Below are 22,820 nucleotides of genomic sequence, written 5' to 3'. Positions count from 1 at the left end.
TGGATGTAGAGACAGGGAGTGGGGAGGAGGTATGGGATGTGGAACAGCTGGAGGGTGGACGGGGTGGGGGGAATAAGATATGGAGTGTAAAAAAAAAATCTATGCATGTCCAAGCCTAGATCCTGACAGGAGGATGTGGGTTGCCTCGGGTGGCTTTGGGGGCATCGCTTGTCCAGCAATTTTTATCTGTTTCAGCCTTTGGTCTGTTAGTCTGTCCGGGTGTGAGGTATCTCAACCTTATGGTCCTGCAACCAAGAGCTCCACTGTGTTCTCCGCGCCATGACGAGTGGAATTCTGTTAAGCCAGAGCAAACAGTAATCCCCCCTCCTTTAAGTGACTTCCACTGTATATTCTGTCCTAGCAACGAGAAAAGAATCCAAACCAGAAAAAAAATGTAAAATACAGTTTTAAGCGGAGCATAGTGGCACACACCTTTTATCCCAGCACTCCAGAGGCAGAGGCAGGCAGGTCTCTGAGTTGAAGCCAGCCTGGTCTATAGTGAGTTCCTGCACAGTCAGTGTCACACAGAGAAACCATGTCTCAAAAGAAAAAGAAAAAGAAAAAGAAAAGAAGAAAAAAGCAAGCAAGCAAGCAAGCAAGAAAAATACTGATAAACCTTTTTTTTTTTTCAATATTCTTCTAGAATATTTGGAAGGCAGGGAGCAGGGAGAACTGGGCAAAGACAATGGGCAGTGCTAATTGCCCAGGCTGGCCTTGAACTCATGATGCCTTAGTCTCCTGAGTAGCTGTGATTACAGGCCTGTGCTGCAAAGCTAAGGTGGCAGCTACGAGTACCCAGAATGTGCAAACGAGCACTGTCTAACCATTCCAGGTCAACGTCCTGGATTCAGTTCCTAGCACCCGCGTGAAGCAGCTCACAACCATCTGCAACCTCAGTCCAAGGGATCTGCTGCTTTCTTCCGGCCTCTAAAAGTACTCATGCATGTGCACGTGTGTGTACACACTCATATACATAAAAATAATACAGCAAATATTTTTTAATAGAAGAAGCTTTGTGGAGACAAGAATCTCAGCTTCAGACTGGATGGAAAGACTTGCAGGGGAAGTGCAATCCCCTAAGTGGGCTTAGCATTTTGACCCAAAGAGAACAGAGTTGGAGGTTATGGGAGACCTTACTAAATTAAACAAACAAGAGAAGCTGACAGCACAGCATCACAGTAACAAATTCATAGACCATGTTTCTTGGGATCTGATTAAGAAAAAAGAACTATAACGTAGAAATGGTCCATAAATAATAGAAACCTCTTAGCCACATAATTAGGAGGCATTTCAAGAAGATATCTTAGTGCTTAAAATAACCAATGGCCTAAGAATTTCATGAATTCATTGTTTCTAATGGCTGAATAGTACTCCATTGTGTAGATATACCACATTTTTTGCATCCACTCTTCTGTTGAGGGATACCTGGGTTCTTTCCAGCATCTGGCAATTATAAATAGGGCTGCTATGAACATAGTAGAGCATGTATCCTTATTACATGGTGGGGAATCCTCTGGGTATATGCCCAGGAGTGGTATAGCAGGATCTTCTGGAAGTGAGGTGCCCAGTTTTCGGAGGAACCGCCAGACTGATTTCCAGAGTGGTTGTACCAATTTGCAACCTCACCAGCAGTGGAGGAGTGTTCCTCTTTCTCCACATCCTTGCCAACACCTGCTGTCTCCTGAATTTTTAATCTTAGCCATTCTGACTGGTGTAAGGTGAAATCTCAGGGTTGTTTTGATTTGCATTTCCCTAATGACTAATGAAGTTGAGCATTTTTTAAGATGCTTCTCCGCCATCCGAAGTTCTTCAGGTGAGAATTCCCTGTTTAACTCTGTACCCCATTTTTTAATAGGGTTGTTTGGTTTTCTGGAGTCTAACTTCTTAAGTTCTTTATATATATTGGATATTAGCCCTCTATCTGATGTAGGATTTACTAAGTGAGGTAACCCAGATTCAAAAGGTGACTCATGGTATGCACTCACTAATAAGTGGATATTACCCTAGAAAACTGGAATACCCCAAACATAATCCATACATCAAATGAGGTACAAGAATTAAGGAGGAGTGGCCCCTTGTTCTAGAAAGACTCAGTGAAGAAGTATAGGGCAAAACCAGAACGGGGAAGTGGGAAGGGGTGGGTGGGAGGACAGGGGGAGAAAAGGGGGCTTATGGGACTTTCGGGGAGTGGGGGGCTAGAAAAGGGGAAATCATTTGAAATGTAAATAAAAAATATATCTAATAAAAAAAAAGACAAAAAAAAAATCAATGGCCTTTTTTCTTGTGAAAATAGCATAATGCTTTTGGTCTTAGAGAACATGGTCCTATGAGGATTAAAATATTCAGTGTATGAAATAACTGCATGCTATTTTCAGTATGTGCTTATAGAAACATATGCTAATCCTACATATTCTGTAAATTTGACAGTGCTATAACTTTATGGACAATAATAGATAATAGATAAAAGATATTGATTTAAATATTTCCATAATAAAATGACTTTAAATAGAATTGAAATTGTATAACTATCCATTATCAGTCTTTCTAAAATATTTCTGAGCCATCTTATGGTTTCTTAGCCTACAGTTGTGGGTCTATAGTCTGTCTTTTTATTTTTTCATTTTTTAATTGACTATATTCTTCATTTACATTTCAAAAGTTATACCCTTTCTCAGTTTCCCTCTTCCCAGAAAACCTGCAACCCATCCTCCTGTCTCCTGCCTCCAAGAAGATGCCCCTCCACCCAACCCACTCCCACCTCCCCCCTCCCCCCTTAATTTTCCCACACTGGGACATCTATAGAGTCTTCAGAGGACAAAGGACCTCTCCTCCTACTGATACCCAACAACGCATTCCTCTGCCACACTTTTGGCTGGAACCATGTGTACCCCTTGGTTGGTGGCTTAGTCCCTGGGAGCCCTGGGGCATCTGATTAGCCAACATTGTCATCGTTCTTTCCATGGGTCTGTAAACCCTTTTAGCTCCTCCAGTCCTCCCTCCCATTCCTCCATTGGGGACCCCAAACTCAGTCCAATGGTTGGCTGTTGCATCTGACTCTGTATTTGAGGCAGGGCCCCTCCAGAGATAACCATAACAGGCTCCTTTCAGCTCACGCTTGTCATCCATAATAATGTCGGGGTTTGGTGACTGTTTATAGGATAAATCCCCAGGTAGGACAGTCTCTGGGTGGCATTTCCTTCAGTCTCTTCACACTTTGTCTCCATATTTGCTCCTGTGAGTATTTCTTTTTCCATTCTCAGAAAAACCAAAGCACCCATACTTAAGTCTTCCTTCTTCTTGAGCTTCCAGTGGTCTATGAATTGTAACTTGTTTATTTTGAGCTTTTGGGCTAATATCCGTTTATCAGTGAGTGCATCCCATGTATGTTCTTTTGTGATTGGGTTGCCACACTTAGGATGACACTTTCTAGTTCCATCCATTTGCCTAAGAATTTCATGAATTCATTGTTTTTAATAACTGAATAGTACTCCGTTGTGTAGCTATACCATAGTTTCTTTATCCATTCCTCTGTTGAAGGACATCTAGGTTCTTTCCAGCTTTTAGCTATTATAAATAAGGCTGCTATGAATATAGTGGAGCATGTGTCCTTATTACATGCTAGGGGATCCTCTGGGTATATTGGCCAGGAGTGGTATAGTTGGATCCTCAGGTAGTACTATGTCTAATTTTCTGAGGAACCACCAAACTGATTTCCAGAGTGGTTTTACTACCTTGCAGTCCCACCAGCAATGGAGAAGTGTCCCTCTTTCTCCACATCCTTGCTAGCATCTGCTGACCCCTGAGTTTTTCATCTTACCCTTTGTGACTGGTGTGAGGTGGAATCTCAAGGTTGTTTTGATTTGCATTTCCTTGCTAACTAAGGATGCTGAACATTTCCTTAGGTGCTTCACAGCCATTCAAGTTTCCTCAGTTGAGAATTCTCTGTTTAGCTCTATACCCCATTTTTAATCGGGTAATTTGACTCTCTGGAGTCTACCTTCTTTAGTTCTTTACATACATTGGATATTAGCCCTCTATCAGATCTAGGATTGGTAAAGATCTTTTCCCAATCTGTTGGTTACCGTTTTGTCCTTTTGACAATGTCCTTTGCCTTACAGAAGCATTACAGTTTTATGAGGCCCCATTTGTCAATTCTTGATCTTAGAGCATAAGGCATTGGTGTTCTATTCAGGAAAATTTCCCCTGTGCCTATATGTTCAAGGCTCTTCCACACTTTCTCCTCTATAAGCTTCCTTGTGTCTGGTGTTATGTGAAGGTCCTTGATCCACTTGGATTTGAGCTTTGTACAAGGAGATAAGACTGGGTCAATTTGCATTTTTCTACCCGTTGACCTCAAGTTGATCCAGCACCATTTGTTAAAAATGCTTTTTTCCACTGGATGTTTTTAGCTCCTTTGTCAAATATCAAGTGACCATAGGTGTTTGGGTTCATTTCTGGGTCTTCATTTTTATTCTATTCATCTTCCTGCCTGTCTCTGTACTAATACCATACAGTTTTTATCGCTATTTCTCTGTAGTAGAGCTTGAGGTCAGCGATGGTGATTCCCCCAGGAGATCTTTTGTTGTGGAGAATATTTTTCACTATCCTGGATTTTTTGTTATTCCAAATGAATTTGCAGATTGTTCTTTCTAGCTCTATGAAGAATTGATTTGGAATTTTGATGGGTATTGCATTGAATCTGTAGATTGCTTTCAGTAAGATGGCCATTTTTACTATATTAATCCTGCCAATCCATGAGCATGGGATATCTTTTTATCTTCTGATATCTTCTTTGATTTCTTTCTTCAGAGGCTTGAAGTTCTTGTCATACAGATCTTGGTTAGAGTCACACCAAGGAATGAAATATTATTTGTGACTATTGTGAAGAGTTTCATTTCCCTAATTTCTTCTTGACCAAACTATCATTTAGTAGAGCATTGTTCAACGTCCATGTGTATGTGTATTTTCCGTTGTTTTTGTTTAGACTTAAGACCAACTTTAGTCCATGGTGATCTGATAGGGTGCAATATTTCAATATTCCTGTATCTGTTGAGGCCTGTTTTGTGACCAATTATATGGCTAGTTTTGGAGAATGTACCATGAGGTGCTGAGAAAAAGGTATATTCTTTTCTTTAGGATGGAATGTTCTATAAATATTTATTAGATCCATTTGGTTCATAACTTCAGTTAGTTTCACTGTGTCTCTATTTAGTTTCTGTTTCCATGATTTGTCCATTTTTGAGAGTGGGGAGTTGAAGTCTCCCACTATTATTGTGTGGGGTGCAATGTGTGCTTTGAGCTTTAGTAAAGTTTCTATTATGGATTTGGGTGCCCTTGCATTTGGAGCATAGATGTTCAGAATTGAGAGTTCATCTTGGTAGATTTTTCCTGTGACCAATATGAACTGTCCCTCCTTATCTTTTTTTTTTTTTTTGACAACTTTTGGTTGAATGTCAGTTTTATCCGATATAAGAATGGTCACTCCATTGTGTGACCTCCCAATCTTTTATGGGACCATATACTTGGAAAATTGTTTTCCATCCTTTGACTCTCAGGTAGTGACTGTTTTTGTTAGTGAGGTAGGTATCTTGTATGTAGCAAAATGTTGGATCCTGTTTATGTATCCAGTCTGTTAGTCTATGTCTTTTTATTGGGAATTGAGACCATTGATGTTAAGAGATATTAAGGAAAAGCAATTGTTACTTCTTGTTATTTTCGTTGTTAAAGATGCAATTCTGTTTCTGTGGTTATCTTATTTTGGGTTTGTTGAAAGAAGATTGCTTTATTGCTCTTTCTAGGGTGTAGCTTTTCTCCTTGTGTTGGTATTTTCCACCCATTATGCTTTGTAGAGCTGGGTTTGTGGAAAGATATTTTGCAAATTTGGTTTTGTCATGGAATTTCTTGTTTTCTCCATCTATGGTAATTGAGAGTTTTGTTGGGCACAGTAGCCTGGGCTGACATTTATGATCTCTTAGGGTCTGTATGACATCTACCCAGGATTTTCTAGCTTTCATAGTTTCTGGTGAGAAGTCTGGTACAATTCTGATAGGTCTACTTTTATATGTTACTTTACCTTTTTCCCTTACTGCTTTTAATATTCTATCTTTGTTTAGTGTATTTGGTGTTTTTATTATAATGTGACTGGTGGAATTTATGCTCTGGTCCAGTCTGTTTGGGGTTCTATAGGCTTCTTGTATATTCACTGGCATCCCTTTCTTTAGGTTAGGGAAGTTTTCTTCTATAACTTTACTAAAGATATTTACTGGCCATTTAAGTTGGGAATCTTCACTCTCTTCTATACTATAATCCTTAGGTTTGGTCTTCTTATTGTGTCCTTGATTTCCTGGATGTTTTGGGTTACAAGCTTTTTGCATTTTGCATTTTCTTTGACTGTTGTGTCAATGTTTTCTATGGTATCTTCAGAACCTGTGATTCTTTCTTCTATCTCTTGTATTCTGTTGTTGATGCTTGCATCTATGATTCCTGAATTCTTTCCTAGGTTTTCTATCTCCAGAGTTGTCTCCCTTTGTGACTTCTTTGTTGTTTCTACTTCCATTTTTAGATCCTGGATTTTTAGTTCATTTCCTTCACTTATTTCTTTGTGCTTTCCTGACATTCTTTAAGGGATTTTTGTGTTTCTTCTTTAAGGGCTTCTACCTGTTGACCCATGTTCTCCTGTGCTTCTTTAAGGCATTTTTGTGTTTCCTCTTTAAGGGCTTCTGCCTTTTGACCCATGTTCTCCCTATTTCTTTAAGGGATTTTTGTGTTTCCTTTTTAAGGGTTTCTACCTGTTGATCCATGTTCTCTTGTATGTCTTTAAGGGAGTTATTTATGTCCTTCTTGAAGTTCTCTATCAGCATCATGAGATGTGATTTTAAATCCTGCTCTTGCTTTACCAGTGTGTTAGGGTATCCAGGATTTGCTGTTGTGGGAGAACTGGGTTCAGATGGTGCCATGTTGCCTTGGTTTCTGTTGGTAATGTTCTTGTGTTTGCCTTTTGCCATCTGGTTATCTCTGGTGTTAGCTGGTCTTACTGTCTCTGACTGTGTCTTATCTGTACTGCAAGCATGTGTACCTGTACTACTGTATTCCTGTTCTCTCTGTGCACACAGGTATGTAGGCACTCCTGGGATACCAGATCTCCTGTGGTGGTGCTTGTGTATGTAGCTCTGTGGCCCAGGATCAGCTCTGCACTCTCAGACCTCTCCACAGACCTTCGATATTAGCTATCTCCCTGCTCTACCTGGATATGGCACACTCTGGCAGAGGATGGACCCCATCCAGAGACAGAAACTGGAAGGCTCCAGGCTGAGGGTTCTGGACAGATTCCTGTGAGCAGCAGGGGTGGTCTTATCTGTGCTCCCAAGCCTTTCTGAACTCCTATGGAGGGACCAAATGCCCGGAGTGCAGTGTGTTCTTTAGGATGTATCAGGAGATGGTGTCTTTACTGTGGCAGACCCTGTAAGAATCTGCCCCAGCAGAGAGGATAGGTGGCAGAAGGAGTGAAAGGAATGGAAGGGGAGTGGTATTGGGGATTTTGGTGATTGCTAGGTACTAAGTCCCCAGCAGTAACAGCTCTGAGACTCCAGAGGTGGGAGGGGGTTCCTACCAAATGCCCTGAGTGCATCTGGTTCTCTAGGGTGTATCAGGAGATGGTGTCTTCACTGTGGCAGGCCTGGCAAGAGTCTGCCCCAGCAGAAAGGACAGGTGGCAAAAGGTGCAGAAAGAATGGAAGAGGGTGCTGTTTTTGTTTTCAAGACCATTTCAAGTACATTTTTTTAAATCAGTCATAGAGTACCTTAGGGAACTGAGTTCCATCCTTTTACCATGTTGGTCCTGGGGCTCAAACTCAGATCATCAGGGATAATGAGCAGATGACTTTTCCTGCTAAGCCCTGTTCACAGCCTGCAAAGATCACTGTTTCATTTGCATTCAGGTATAGCTGGAAAGTGACTTCCTGTCTACAACCACAGTAGTCAGTCAGAAATCTAGGTGTTGCCTGACAAATTCCCCCAAAAGTGCTAAGTCTGGAACAGCCTCAGGAAATGGAGAGAGCAGAGTTCCTGGCTTGTGCTAACATTGACTGGCTATCCCTTGGGTTTACAGATTCTCAAAGCAGTGTCCAGGCATTCACTAAGATCCAACCCTATCTCCTTCATATCTGCTAATAAATGTCACTAAGGTCAGTTAAAACAGACTTTCATATGCTCTTGAAACTTTACCCGTTTGCTAACAAGAAAAAATTTTTTGTATCTTCCCAGAAATTCTAAAAGAATGTGCTGATGGGAAGCAAGTACAGTGGCAGGTGTCTCTACTTTCAGCATGGGGAGACAGGAGACTTTGGAGTTCAAGGCCAGTCTGGACTACATGAAATATGCTGTCATAAAAATAAAGACAAAAACAGTGTACAGCATTTAACGTAGATGGTCATAACTGGTCAAAACCCTGAGAATAAGTGCCTGAATGCTTAAGAGTGAAAGGGACATCTATAACAACCACCTCCTCCATCCCACACAGGTGACGTCACGGAAGTGGGAGGAGAGAGTGTGGGAGAGCCAGGGACAACTCTGCGAAGCTGTGAAATGCCTCTCTGAAAAGCACTGTGAATGCTGTCTGTTGACCCGGTCATGCATGACATGGTGTTGCTCTCATGAGCTCATAGCAGCTGTGGTTACCTGTATAAGGCCGGGATAAAATCAAGCAATATAAAATTTCTGATTTTTGTAGAAGGGGCTTAGAGGGCCTCACTTGTATCAGATAAGCTATTGATGGCTGTTGGCTCTTGGGAGGTGAGTCATTTTTCCATTGGAAGAGATTGGTCACTGGTAGGTTGGCTGTACTCTATGGAATGACCCACACCCATGCTCATATGGGTACCATTATTTGGACTCAGTGGGTTATGTGTATGTGTGTGTGCGCGCGCGCGTGTGTGTGTGTGTGTGTGTGTGTGTGTGTGTGTGTGTGTGTGTGTGTGAGAGAGAGAGAGAGAGAGAGAGAGAGAGAAGAGAGAAGACATAGAGACAGAAAGAGGCAGAGAGACAAAAAAGAGGAAAAGATATATATATATATATATATATATATATATATATATATATATATAGAGAGAGAGAGAGAGAGAGAGAGAGAGAGAGAGAGAGAGAGAGAGAAAGGGGGGGGATGGAACAGATGCTGACCGTGACATTGATACATTGATTTCCTCTTGAGATGTAGCTAAAATCTCAAGGTGAGTGGGTCTCTCACCAGTAGCAGTAGCTGGTTTAATACCTAGTTTTACACCAAGGCATGCATTCCACTATTGACGAGATCTTCTAAGACTCAGGACTCACTTCTTTCTGCTTTATAGCAGGTGGGTCCTGCTTCAGTTAGGATCCTGTCAGCCACAGGAGAATCATGCTGTGTTCCTACATGTGTGTGCTCTGACTCTCTTGCTAGCCCCTTCTCCAGGCATAAACACCCAAACAAAGCAAAGCAAAACACTCCTGCTTTTCATGGCACTTAGCCAATTTCAAATCACATTTGGGACTCAGATTGACAGAGGAAACACTATTTCTATAAAATACATACATACATACATACATACATACATACATACATAATACATATATACATACATAGTTTTATAAGCTTAGCCAGATGACATGTTTTTATATTAACAATTCTCATGAGTGTTTCAATGTAATAGCGTATTTTGTATAATAATGACGTGTAATTATATTCTCTGCTATTATGCAATGACCTCATGGTGGAGTGTAAACACTAATTAATCGAGGTTACAAAGCCCTGTGAACACAGTGGTTGTGCTGCATTCACTCATTTCTCCAGAGGATGCTTTGAAGTCGTGAATATTTAATTAATGATTACAACTCTCGTTCCTATCTGGGAAGATTGAAGCTGACTCATTTCTATCTTTTCCCATGGTTTTCAAATGGCTGATCACTCACAATTTTCAAAGAAATTTGAGCAGTTAATTTTGACTAAGGGCCTGTTGTGCTGGTGCATACCTGAGCTTCTCACAACCAGGAAGGTGAAGGATGGAGGTTCTGGGAGTTCAAGGTTATTCCCTTAATTACCAAGGGAGCCCATGACTAACCTGAGCTGTATGAGATTCGGCCTCAAGAAAACAATGACAGGAGCTTGAGGGTTGAAACTCCAGGCCAGCCAGAGCTACTTGACACCTACCTAAGGAAGTAACTAACTAAAATGTCAAGTCAAGAGCATGTAGAGTTCAGTTTTAGAATCCCTGCTAGACTCTTATGTTTTTAAGACTGTCAAAGACCTAGTATGTGGCAGTCTATTTAAAGGCCTTAGATGGCAGGGTTTGGTGACACATGACCATAATCCCAGCACGGGGAAGGAGCACAAGGAAAACAGATTAAATGTTCAAGGCCAGCCTGGGCTACATAGTAAGACAAAGGGGGAATGTTGCGTAGGTTGGGAATATAACAATAAGTAAATAAATGAGAGAAAAAAAGAATGGTGCTCCCTCAGGACATGTGGTCTAACAGGCTTGGTGGTAAACAGAGGGCTTTAGTGTGTTACAGGGTGCTATGATTTCAATGACTGATCCCTCCAAAATGCATGTTGCAAATTTTTGTTTCTTGTTTTTTGAGACACTGACTCACTTGATGAGGTTGAGGCTTGGACTGTTGCTATGTATTTTAATGTGAAATGCTGGTCCCCCAAGGTCTGGTTGCCCCTAGAACTAGGAGTGCTATGTTACCTTATCCCCCAAGTTATTCCTGATAGGTGAAAGATGCCTGTGGCTAATAACTGGGCAGAAAAGATTCCTGGGCTTGGGGTCTGAAGAGACCACGAGGAAGGAAGAGAGAGAGGTGGGGAGAGGAGAGGGTAGAGAGAGGAGAGAGGCCAGGGTCAGGTGAGTTATAGACACATGGCCTTGAGGACTGACCAGTCGGGCTTAAGAGTTGCCCAGATGTAACGTGGTAAATAATTTCTCAGGGTTATTAGCAGTGAAGTAGATATAATAGCTTAGAGGGTAGACATCTGCCCAGTTCTAGTGCATTAAAGGCTTATTATAAATATACAAGTTGTATGTCTTTTATCTAAGAAATAAATGACCAAAGGAGGGTTAGAAACCCCTGACTTGAGATTAAATATTTTCTACAACACTCACTTTGTAGCCCTGGATGGACTGGACCTCTTTTTGTAGACCAGCTGACCTTAAACTCATAGAGATCCAACAGCCTCTGCCTCCTGAGTCCTACGATTAACGGCGTGGGCTGCCATGCCTAGACCAAATGGTTTCCTTTGTTTGTTTGTTTTGAAACAGAGTACCGCTTTATACCTCAGACTGACCTGGACTTCTCTGTGTATCTGAGTCTAGCCTTGAACTCATGATTCTCAACCTCCTATCTGCCAAGTACTAAGACTATAAGCAGCATCACCAAACTTGGTTTTGGCTTTTTGAGATAGGATCTTGCTACATAGCATTGCCTGTCTCTAGATATACTGCACAGAGTAGGGCGGCTTAACATCCAGAGACATTCTCCTGTCTGGACCTGCTAAGTGCTAGGATTACAAGTGTGTGGCCTCCACACCCAGTATTGTGTTACCATTTAATTGCCATCACTCCAGTGTTGAATGGTGAAACATGCGTTACAGTTTGAGTGTGAATTATTCCCCCAAGTCTCACATGTATGAGCACTAGACCCCCAGTGCTGTTTCTGGAGACTGTGAGACCTGTGTGGAACAGCTGGAGAAAGCTGGTGACTGTAGATGGATCTTAGGTTTTATAGCACAACACTTCCATTTTGAGATATGTGTTTATTGTATATAAATATACTATATGCATATATTTCATGTGTATAAATATAGCATATATGTATAAATTATCTACACATATTCCTCTGTTTACTGGACTACAACTATGTGAGTGAAGAGCTTCACGATTCCTGCGGACCTAACTATACCTATCCCCATTGTCATGCCTTCTGATTCCTGCAGATTACATCCTCAAACTTCGAGCTAACACAATCCTTCCTTCTTTAAGTTTCTTCCTATCATTCTTTGCTCCCAGCAATGAGACCAAGAGGGGGTGGGGTTAACACTGTTATAAAAGCTGAGCTTGGATCCATTTGCTTTTTTGGTTTGTCTTGTTTGAACATGTGAGAAGGCGTTCAAAGCATTATGTTGGAAGCAGAACCATGGACTAACTCTTCATACCCTAATACATGGATTTTCAGATGAACACATTTCTGTTCCCTGTGAGTCACCCAGCCAGTGGCATTCTACTACAAACAGTACGGCAGCAGTGTAGTTTATGGAGGATCCTATATCAGTACAGGCTCTAAAACTTGCAAGCTACATATCCTTGAGAAAGCTGCCTGACTATACTATGTTCAGTTTTCTAAGTCATAAGATGGAAAAATAAAAATTGCACATAGAGAGTGAGTATTGTGAACTAATTCAGCACAAATAGTTTAGTTTGCTACTCTAGTAAGACTAAGTGACTTCTAATCAATGTAGGCTCACTAAGAAAAGCAAGATTTTCTGAGACACTGCTAGTATACTTACAGGAGGGGCTTAACCTCAGACCCTTAAAGTCTGATTTCTATACTTGACTCTTGGCTTGAAGCATTGAATACATTTAAATATATCTAAATACAACTAATACATCTAAAAGGATTGTTGGGTTTTAGACAGGGGACTAGCAGCTGAGGTGCTTTTGTAATATGCCAATGTGGACCTGGCCTCCAGGTTGTCCCAGCATCCCTCAATCCCTACCTGTTACAGGGCAGGGATGGCATGTCCCACCCTCTACCCTGAACTTTCTCGCACCCTTCCCCCTGTCTTCCTGTCTGCATTATGACTTCCTGGCTTTATTCCTTGGGACTACTGAACCTGCCTAAGTATTGCCCCCACTAAGCCTGCCTTTATACTGTAATTTGGCTTGAAATGGCTAATTTTGTCACATATGATGAACCTATCAAGGGTCACACTGTAATTTCATCTAATCCATATAGCAACCCTCTACAGAGGAGAACATAAACATCACACTTGAGGTTCTGCCCATTGAAGTCCTGAAGCATACCTAGCAAGCATCCCTTCCTCAGAGATGAAGCCTGAATTGTAGAGGCCTGTCTTTCCAAGCTACTGTTACAAATCCTTACCAGCCTGTCCTGTTTTGTTTTCTGGCATTGCTAGCTGTGTGTCTGCATGTAAGATTAGTTAGGGTCAGGTCAAATATATACATATGTTTAAGATGGAGTTTCATACCTATATTGGCCTGGAACTTGCTCCATATATTCAAAGTTGGGCTCAACCTTGCTGTTCTGCTGCCTCTACCTCCTGAGTACTGGAATTAACAAGTACTTCTACGCTTGGCAATAGTTTTTTTAAAATTAAAAAAATTGAAGACCTTTAAATCAATTAATTTTTAAAAAATCTTGGTCAATCTTGACTTTTACAATGATAACTGGAGGACTCATAAGGAACTGTATTAAGTATACATGGCTCTGTTTACATATATATCATAAATGGAAATAGCAAATAGTCAGGGGTATGCTGATGTTAATTTAAATTATGTTAATCTTTCTCATATGAATACAATGGTGTGGCAAGATCATCACATCAAAATTTCATATTGCTAAGAAAATTCATAGTTGTTTGAGAAATAGAGCTGGATAAAAAAATGTCTGTTTGTTTTTTGAGACAAGGTTTCTTTGTGCAGTCCTGGCTGTCCTGGAACTTGCTCTGCCTCCCAAGTGCTGGGATTAAGGGTGGTTGTAACTACCTGTATATAATTTTTTTTTAATTGTGGCAAAAAATAAAATTTCTCTGCTGGACATGGTGAGGCACACTTAATCTTAGCATAGGCAGAAAGATTTTTTTGTGGGTTCTAGGCCAGCCAGGGCTACACAGTCAGACCACACTCAGACAAGGGCAGTTTAGGAAAGAGGGGTACATTTGGTCCAGCATCTGGGGGATCCCAGCAGCAGGAGCTTGAGAGAACCGGTCAGAGAGCAATAAATGTGTTCAGCTCCTTTCGTCCCCTTGATCTGGTCCCAGATCCCGGTCCACAGGAAGAACCTCGTCAACATAACCCTCAGTTGTGCACCTGCAGCAGTGATTCTCAGTGTCCCTAACACTGTGACCCTTTAATACAGGTCCTTATGTTGTGGTGACCCCCATCCACAAAGTTATTTATCATTACTTTTCACTATAATTTTGCTACTCTTTCTTTCTTTCTTTTTTTTTTTTTTTTTTTTGGTTCTTTGAGTCAGGGTTTCTCTGTGTAGTCCTGGCTGTCCTGGAACTCACTCTGTAGACCAGGCTGGCCTCGAACTCAGAAATCCGCCTGCCTCTGCCTCCCAAGTGCTGGGATTACAGGCGTGCGCCACCACGCCCGGCATAATTTTGCTACTCTTAGGAACTATAAAGTAAATGTCTGAGTTTTCTAATAATGTTGGGCAGCCTCTGGGAAAGGGTCATAAGCCCCTGGGGAGGTCTCCACAGGCTGACAACCACTGTGCCTTAAACTGTCTCCTTGGTGATTCTAGATCCTGTCAAGCAGCAACTAACAATAGCATCATGTCATCTTAAACATTTCTTTTAAAGATTTCTGTTTATTTGTCTGGAAGGATGACTTGGGGGTTGAGAGTCCTTGTTGCTCTTGCCAAGGACCCAGAGTTCACAAGGCAGCTTACAATGGCCTGTGTCTCAAGTTCCAGGACATCTGGTGTCCTGCAGAGTACTTTCCCTTTGTGACCAATTAATTTCACTCAGTATAATGCCTTAGAGTTGTCCAGTGCTGCAACATGTGACAAGGTTACTTGGTTTTGATTTTTGTTTTTTAAAGCTGTCTGATATGGCATCATATGTTGTCCTATATGAAGGAAAAAATAACATAAAAAGGAAAGGAAAGCACGTGACTACTCCTTGGTGTGCTGGAGGATAAAGTCTATTACAGGTATGTGGGAGAGCACAGGCGGAGGAAGACACATCTGGGAGAGTCCAGAGTGGACATGACCCTGAATTATGTGAGGACACAGGAAGGGAAAGGAGAGGGCAGAAAGGGGAATGAGAAGATGGCAAGAGGGCAAAGATGCAAAAAGGGTGATTGAAATGGCTGATTGTATAATGATAGAGCAACTCAGCCTCCTGAGTTGGAGAGTTCAGCATAGAGGATGGGGAGAAATGCTTGACAGAAAGACATTGTAACCAGTGGGGACCAAGGAATGCTGGGAGAACCCAAGGATCAAGTTCGCTTTGATATGTTAAAAAGGTACCTCAGCCCTTTGTACCTTTGTAAGGATTTGAGACTTAACACTATGTTAACAGAGATAGACCACAGAATGCTATTCAGTCCTTGGTGCTCAAGCCAAGAACACCCAAGATGAAGGAAATATGTCTCATACATAGCCAAAGGAGCCCCTTTTCAGACCACAGTGGGAAGAAATGCTAAGGACTTGGAAGTGAGGAGGACACTTCGTTGGGTTCTAGATCCAGCACAAGTAGCTGAGGTGCCTGTTTAACTTGTCCAAGTGACCTGGCCTCCAGGTTCTCCCAACCTCCCTCAGTCACTACCTGTCACAAGGCATAGTTGGCATACCCCACACTTTAGTCTAACCTTTCTTTCTCCCTCTCTCTCTCCTTTCCTGCTCCCTGCCCTGTGCTTTCTTTCTCTGCCCTCCACACCCCTACTTTTCTGCCTCCCCTTCTGTATGGTGACTTCAATAGCCACACAGGTCGAGCCTTCATGACTCTTACTATCCCCTCTCATACACCCTTACCTTGATACAAAACCTTTTAGAGACATTTCAACAATTAGATTTTGTGTGCATCAGAATGTCTTTACCCACTCATCCATGTGATGTGTTTATAAAAAGATAAAGAGATATAAGCTATGCTCTATGGGGGTGTGGCGAGGTGTGAGGGAAGGGGGTGCCTCGGGGAGCCCACGCCAAGGCATCCCTTCCCCCTGGGAGACCAGCCTTGTGTACAGTGTAGAACAGATTTTATTCAGGCATGGGGAGAGGGGTTAAGAGGGTAGTAGAGGCAGAGAAAGGCAGAGACAGAGAAGAGAAGTAGAGGCTGGCCATGGCTATGTGCACGTGGAGGAGGGGAAGGGAAGGGAGTGAGGAAGGGGAGAGGGAGGGAAGCAAGAGATCTAGAGAGTAAGAGGTGGAGGAGGGACAAGCAGCCTTTTTATGGGTGTCAGGCCTACCTGGCTGTTGCCAGGTAACTGTGGGTGGAGTTTAGATAGAAGGCTAACACCGTGAATGCCTTGTTACTGGGGAAACTGAGGTTCTCTTGGGGTGGTTCTTAATCTCCGAAATAAAGTTAGGGTTGTTTTGTTTTGTTCACCTGTTTGCACTCATAGCCTATTTTATTAAAATTTAAGAGAAACACAGCAGAGTAAGTGAGCTGTACATCTTCCAGTTGCCTGGAAGAGGGACGTGGAAAGGGAGAGAAGGCCGTGCTGTTGCCGTGGCGCTCGCTCCACTGGCGGAGGAGGACTGCAGTAGGACTGCCGGGAAAGGCGCTCGGGCTTTGGACAGCATCACCGTTCCCCCACAAGAAGAAAGGGAATAAAGGACAGTTATACTTTTCCTAACTCAGGAAAATGGGCAGGCCACAGGGCAGGGGCTCACACTGCTGCCGGGCAGAAGTGGCTGCAAACACCTGCCTTGAGAGGGGCCTTCTGGAAAGGAGAAGCAATCATCTCACAGGGGCAAACTATCCACTTTAGGATAGTTTGGAATGCCAGGTCTCCACCCAGAGCAAGAGGCTGAACTCAGAACAAAGCTGAGGCAGAGCGATCCTTTCATATGGTAATTACTCCTTGGAAAAGGACCCGATATTACATTCCTAGTGTTACCAAAGGAGGTGGAATCCAAAGCTTCTAGAACTTGGGGCTGCTATAGCAGCCACACCTGCCTCCTCGCTGAACACTTTGCATTCTTTAGGATATATGTACAGAAGACCAAGCTGTCCTTGAACTTCATGTAGTAATTATGTTTTTAACTTTTTGGAGTTGGGGAGTGTCTCTCATCTTTTTCTATAGTCTCTGTACTATAGACAAAAGGTTGGTGTTTGCTTTAGTTTACCTTTGAGCAAGGGTTTCTGTTGCTTACATAATTTTTTCTTTTTTCATTGTTTTTGTTTTTGTACAGGAGACAGGGTTTCTTTGTGTAGCCCTGGAACTTGCTCTGTACAGCAGGCTGGCCTTGAACTTAGAAATTTTCCTGTCTCTGCCTCCTTGTGGAGTGCTGGGATTAAAGGTGTGCATCACCACCACTCAGCACACACGGTTCTTCATACTTGTTATCTTTTATTCTTTCTGTAGAGGTTATCATTGAAACCCCAAGCATGGCAAACATGGGTGTGGTGAGTCTTGACTGACTCTCATTCCCTCTGCCTTGCTATCAACTGTTAGATTAAATTTCTAGAGCTAGCCACCAAGCCCTTAATTGGCCACATCTTCATTTGAGACTGGCCACCAAGGTCCAGCTATCAAAGTACAAAAGTCCAGCAATCAAAAGTCCCCTTTTTACGTACCTAATTAACATGACCAACCAAAATTAGCCAATTGATCCTTACACTCCATTAGTCCTTTTCCTTTATAAATTGTCACTTGCCTTTGGGTCATGTCTGTCTCCTCTCCATCCACAGACAGTCCCTTTGTCCTCTGGGCCAAATTCCCCTCCCCCTTTGTTCTCCACCCCCCCCTTTCCCTTATCTTCTATCTTCTGTCTTTGTCTCTGATAGCCAGTCATTTGTCCCTCTGGGGCAAATAAATCTCCTGAGACCTGCTGAGACCTTGGTCTCTAGTTGTTCTATGCCAACTTCCAAGGTCCTTTCAGTCTTAACGAATGTAAGGTGGTAGCTAACTGAGAATCTGCTTTTTTTCAAAACAATCATTGATGCTCAGTGCCTGCCAATTCAAAATCAGAACTCTCACCTTAATGGAGGATTATTCTGGAGCCAAATGTGCACGGCCATAGCTGGAAACACAGATTTAGGTTACCCCCAGTGCCACAGCCTCAGATGCTACCTGATGATATACTTAACCTTTAGGTTAATGGGAGTTAAGACTCTGCTTGCACTTTCCGAAGGATTTACCTAATGGTCAACATGATTCTAGTTCACATAAAGTGAAAGGCAATAAATGACTATTAAGTGGGCTAAATAAAATTGGTTAACTGATTAGAAAGAACTCTAAAGATTGAGAAGAGGTTGGATTGTTGCAAGTCTAGAGCTCAATTGTCTTCAACTACTGTTTCTATCATTGACATGCATCTGCTGGCAATCAGCCTTTTATGAGAAATAGGATTTGAATATGTTTTTTATTCAGTATGTTGATTTTTTAAAAATATTTTTATTTTCTATATTCTTTGTTTACATTACAAATGATTTCCCCTTTCCCAGATTTCCCCTCCCCATATGTCCCATAAACCTTCTTCTCTCCATCCATTCTCCAATCACCTCCCTCCTTTTTCTCTGTCCTTATATTCCCCTCCACTGCTAGATCAATCCTTTCCAGGATCAGGACCCTCTCCATACTTCTTCATGGGAGTCATTTGTTATGCGATTTGTGCCTTGAGTATTCAGGGCTTCTGGGCTAATTAATATCCACTTATCAGAAATTGCATTCCATGTGTATTCTTTTGTGATTGGGTTACCTCACTTAGGATGATATTTTCCACATCAAACCATTTGCCTAAAAATTTTGTGAATTCATTGTTTCTAATTGCTGAGTAGTATTCCATTGTGTAAATATACCACATTTTCTGTATCCATTCCTCTTTTGAGGGACATCTGGGTTCTTTCCAGCTTTTGGCTATTATAAATAAGGCTGCTATGAACATAATGGAGCATGTGTCTTTATTGCATGCTGGGGAATCCTTTGGGTATATGCCCAGGAGACCAGGTATAGCAGGGTCCTCTGGAAGTGTCATGCCCAGTTTTCTGAGGAACCGCCAGACTGATTTCCAAAGTGGTTGTACCATCTTACAGCCCCACCAGCAGTGGAGGAGTGTTCCTCTGTCTCCACATCCTCACCAACACCTGCTATCTCCTGAGTTTTTGACCTTAGCCATTCTGACTGGTGTAAGGTGAAATCTCAGGGTTGTTTTGATTTGCATTTCTTTAATGACTAATGATGTTGAGCACTTCTTAAGGTGCCTCTCGGCCATCCGAATTTCTGCAGGTGAAAATTCTTTGTTTAGATCTGTACCCCATTTTTAATAGGATTATTTGGTTCCCTGGGGTCTAACTTCTTGAGTTGTTTGTATATATTGGATATTAGCCCTCTATCAGATGTAGGGTTGGTGAATATCCTTTTCCAATTTGATGGTTGCCCTTTTGTCCTTTTAACAATGTCCTTTGCCTTACAGAAACTTTGTCATTTTATGAGGTCCCATTTGTCAATTCTTGATCTTAGAGCATAAGCTTTTTGTGTTCTGTTCAGGAACTTTTCCCCTGTGCCCATGTCCTCAATGGTCTTCCCCAGTTTCTTTTCTATTAGTTTCAGTGTGTCTGGTTTTACATGGAGGTCCTTGAACCACTTGGAGTGAAGTTTAGTACATGGAGATAAGAATGGATCAATTCTGGCTAAGGCTTTATCTATCTTGTTGCTTTTCTCAAAGAACCAAGCTCCTGGTTTTGTTGATTCTTTGTATGGTTCTCTTTGTTTCTACTTGATTGATTTCAGCCCTGAGTTTGATGATTTCCTGCCTTCTACTCCTCCTGCGTGAAATAGCTTCTTTTTGTTCCAGGGCTTTCAGGTGTGTCATTAAGCTGTTAGTGTATGCTCTCTCCATTTTCTTTTTGGAGGCACTCAGGGCTATGAGTTTTCCTCTTAGCACTGTTTTCATTGTGTCTCATAGATTTGGGTATGTTGTGTCTTCATTTTCATTAAGTTCTAAAAAGTATTTAATTTCTTTCTTTCTTTCTTGACCAAGGTATCGTTGAGTAGAATATTGTTCAGTTTCCACGTGTATGTGGGTTTTCTGTTGTTTTTGTTGCTACTGAAGACCACTGTTACTCCGTAGTGATCCAATAGGAGGCATGGGATTAGTTCGATCTTCTTAGATTTGTTGAGGTCTGTCTTGTGACCAATTATATGGTCGATTTTGGAGACGGTACCTTGAGGTGCTGAGAAAAAGGTATATTGTTTTGTTTTAGGATAAAATGTTCTCTATATATCTGTTAAATCTAATTGGTCCAAAGCTTCAATTAGTTTCACAGTGTCCCTGTTCAGTTTCTGTTTTCTTGATCAGTCCATTGAGGAAAGTGCAGTGTTGAAGTCACCCACAATTATTGTGTTAGGTGCAATGTGTGCTTTGAGCTTTAGTAAAGTTTCTTATATGAATGAGGGTGCCCTTGCATTTGGAGCATAGATGTTCAGGATTGAGAGTTCTTCTTGTTGTATTTTTCCTTTGACCAGCAAGAAGTGTCCCTCAGAGTCTCTTTTCATGACTTTGTGTTGAAAGTCAGTTTTATCTGATATTAGAATGGCTACTCCAGCTTGTTTCCTGAGACCATTTGCTTGTAAAATTGTCTTCCAGCCTTTTACTCTAAGGTAGTGTTTGTCTTTGACACTGAGGTGTGTTTCCTATATGTAACAAAATGTAGAGTCCTGTTTGCATATCCAGTCGGTTAGTCTATGTCCTTTTATTGGGGCATTGAGCCCATTGATGTTAAGAGATATTAAGGAACAGTAATTATTACTTCCTGTCATTTTTGATGTTATTGTTTAAATTTGATTGGTTATCTTCTTTTGGGTTTGATGAAAGAAGGCTACTATCTTGCTTTTTCCAGGGTGAAGTTTCCCTCCTTGTATTGGTGTTTTCCTCCTATTATCCTTTGTAGGGCTGGGATTGTGGATAGATATTGGGTAAACTTGGTTTTGTCATGGAATATCTTAGTTTCTCCATCTATGGTGATTGAGAGTTTTGCTGGGTATAGTAGTTTTGGCTGGCATTTGTGTTCTCTTAGAGTCTGCATGAGATCTGCCAAGGATCTTCTAGCTTTCATAGTCTCAGGTGAGAAGTCAGGTGTGATTCTGATAGGTCTTCCTTTATATGTTACTTGGCCATTTTCTCTTACTGCCTTTAATATTCTTTGTTTAGTACATTTGGGGTTTTGATTATTATGTGATGGGAGGTAGTTCTGTTCTGGTCCGGTCTGTTTGGAGTTCTATAGGCTTCTTGTATATTCATGGGCATTTCTCTCTTTAGGTTAGGGAAGTTTTCTTCCATAATTTTACTGAAGATATTTGCTGGCACTTTAAGTTGTAAATCTTCACTCTCATCTATGCCTATAATCCTTAGGTTTGGTCTTCTCATTGTGTCCTGGATTTCCTGGATGTTTTGGGTTACAAGCTTTTTGCATTTTGCATTTTCTTTAACTGTTGAGTCCATGGTTTCTATGGTATCTTCAGCATCTGAGATTCTTTCTTCTATCTCTTGTATTCTGTTGTTGATAATTGCATCTATGGCCCTTGATTTCTTCCCAAGATTTTCTATCTCCAAAGATGTCTCCCTTTGAGGTTTCTTAGTTGTTTTCTACTTCTGATTTTAGATCCTGGATGGTTTTGCTTAGCTCCTTTACTTTCTTGTTTGTGTTTTCCTGTAATTCTTTAAGAGATTTTTGTGTTTGCTCTTTCATGACCTCAGCCTGTTGACCAAAGTTCTCCTGTATTTCTTTAAGTGATTTTTGCGTTTCCTCCTTATTGGCTTTTGTATTCTCCTGAATTTCTTTCAATGATTTTTGTGTTTCCCTTGTAAGGGCTTCTAACTTTTGATCCATTTTCTCCTGAATTTCTTTAAGTATGTCCTTCATGTGTTCCTGGACCAGTATCACAACCAGTGATTTTAAATCCAAATCTTCTTTTTCTGGTGTGATGGGGTATCCAGGACATGCTGTTAAAAGAGAATTGGGTTCAGATGCTTCCATATTGCCTTGATTTCTGTTAGTGACTTTCCTGCATTTGCCTTTTGCCATCTAGTTCTCACTGGTGTTAGTTGGTCTTGTTGTCAATGCTGTACTCACCAGTGCAAGCTGCCTCTTCCCAGCTGGCCTCTGGTGCACAGCTGACCTCCTGAACTGCCTGGAGACAGGGTGCTGTGGCCTAGGCTGTTCAGATCCCAAAGCAGACACCTGAAGGCTCCTGCCTGGGGCCTGCTGGACTCACCAGAGCACATTGACTCCTCCCAGCTGGCCTCCGGGGTGCCCCTCTGGCCTCTTTCAGAGCCTGGAGATGCCGTGTTGTAGCCCAGGCTATTCTGGATCCCGAAGCAGAGATCTGAAGGCTCCTGCCAGAGACCTCAGGACTGGAACCTAAGCTCTGTGGGGCTGACTCACTGGAGAATGCTGGCTGTGTCTTTCCAGTCTGCCTCTGGGTGCCCAATATGTTGATTTTTGAGGGTGGGTATTCCTGATTGGCATTATGACCTAAGAACCACAGACAGACATACTGTCTGAAGTTTCTCATGTGTTTTGTTCTAGTTTCACAGTTTTAGTCTCTAATCCATTTTTGGTTGAGTTTTATAAATACTGCTAGGTAAGTTTGGTTGTTTTGAATAAGAACGGATGTGATAGGCTCATATATTTGAATGCTTGGTCACTAGGGAGTGGCACTGTTTGAGAAGGAGGTGTAGTCTTCTTTATGGAAATGTGTCACTGGCATCAGACCAAACTTTCCCACCCCATCCTTTCTATCACCTGCTGCTCTGGTAGTACTTTGGAACCTGGAAGTATGAGGCATTTACTTAGTCATCTTTCAAGGGAGTTTTGATTGTAGTTTTTGTTAAATTCCTTTTGTTTAGGTTCTGAGAGGAACATCAAGAAGTGCT

The sequence above is a fragment of the Apodemus sylvaticus genome, chromosome 7 (assembly GCF_947179515.1).
Source record: "Apodemus sylvaticus chromosome 7, mApoSyl1.1, whole genome shotgun sequence".
In the NCBI taxonomy this organism is placed as follows: Eukaryota; Metazoa; Chordata; class Mammalia; order Rodentia; family Muridae; genus Apodemus; species Apodemus sylvaticus.
The sequence above is the reverse complement of the archived record's forward strand: the minus strand, read 5'-3'. Positions refer to the sequence as shown.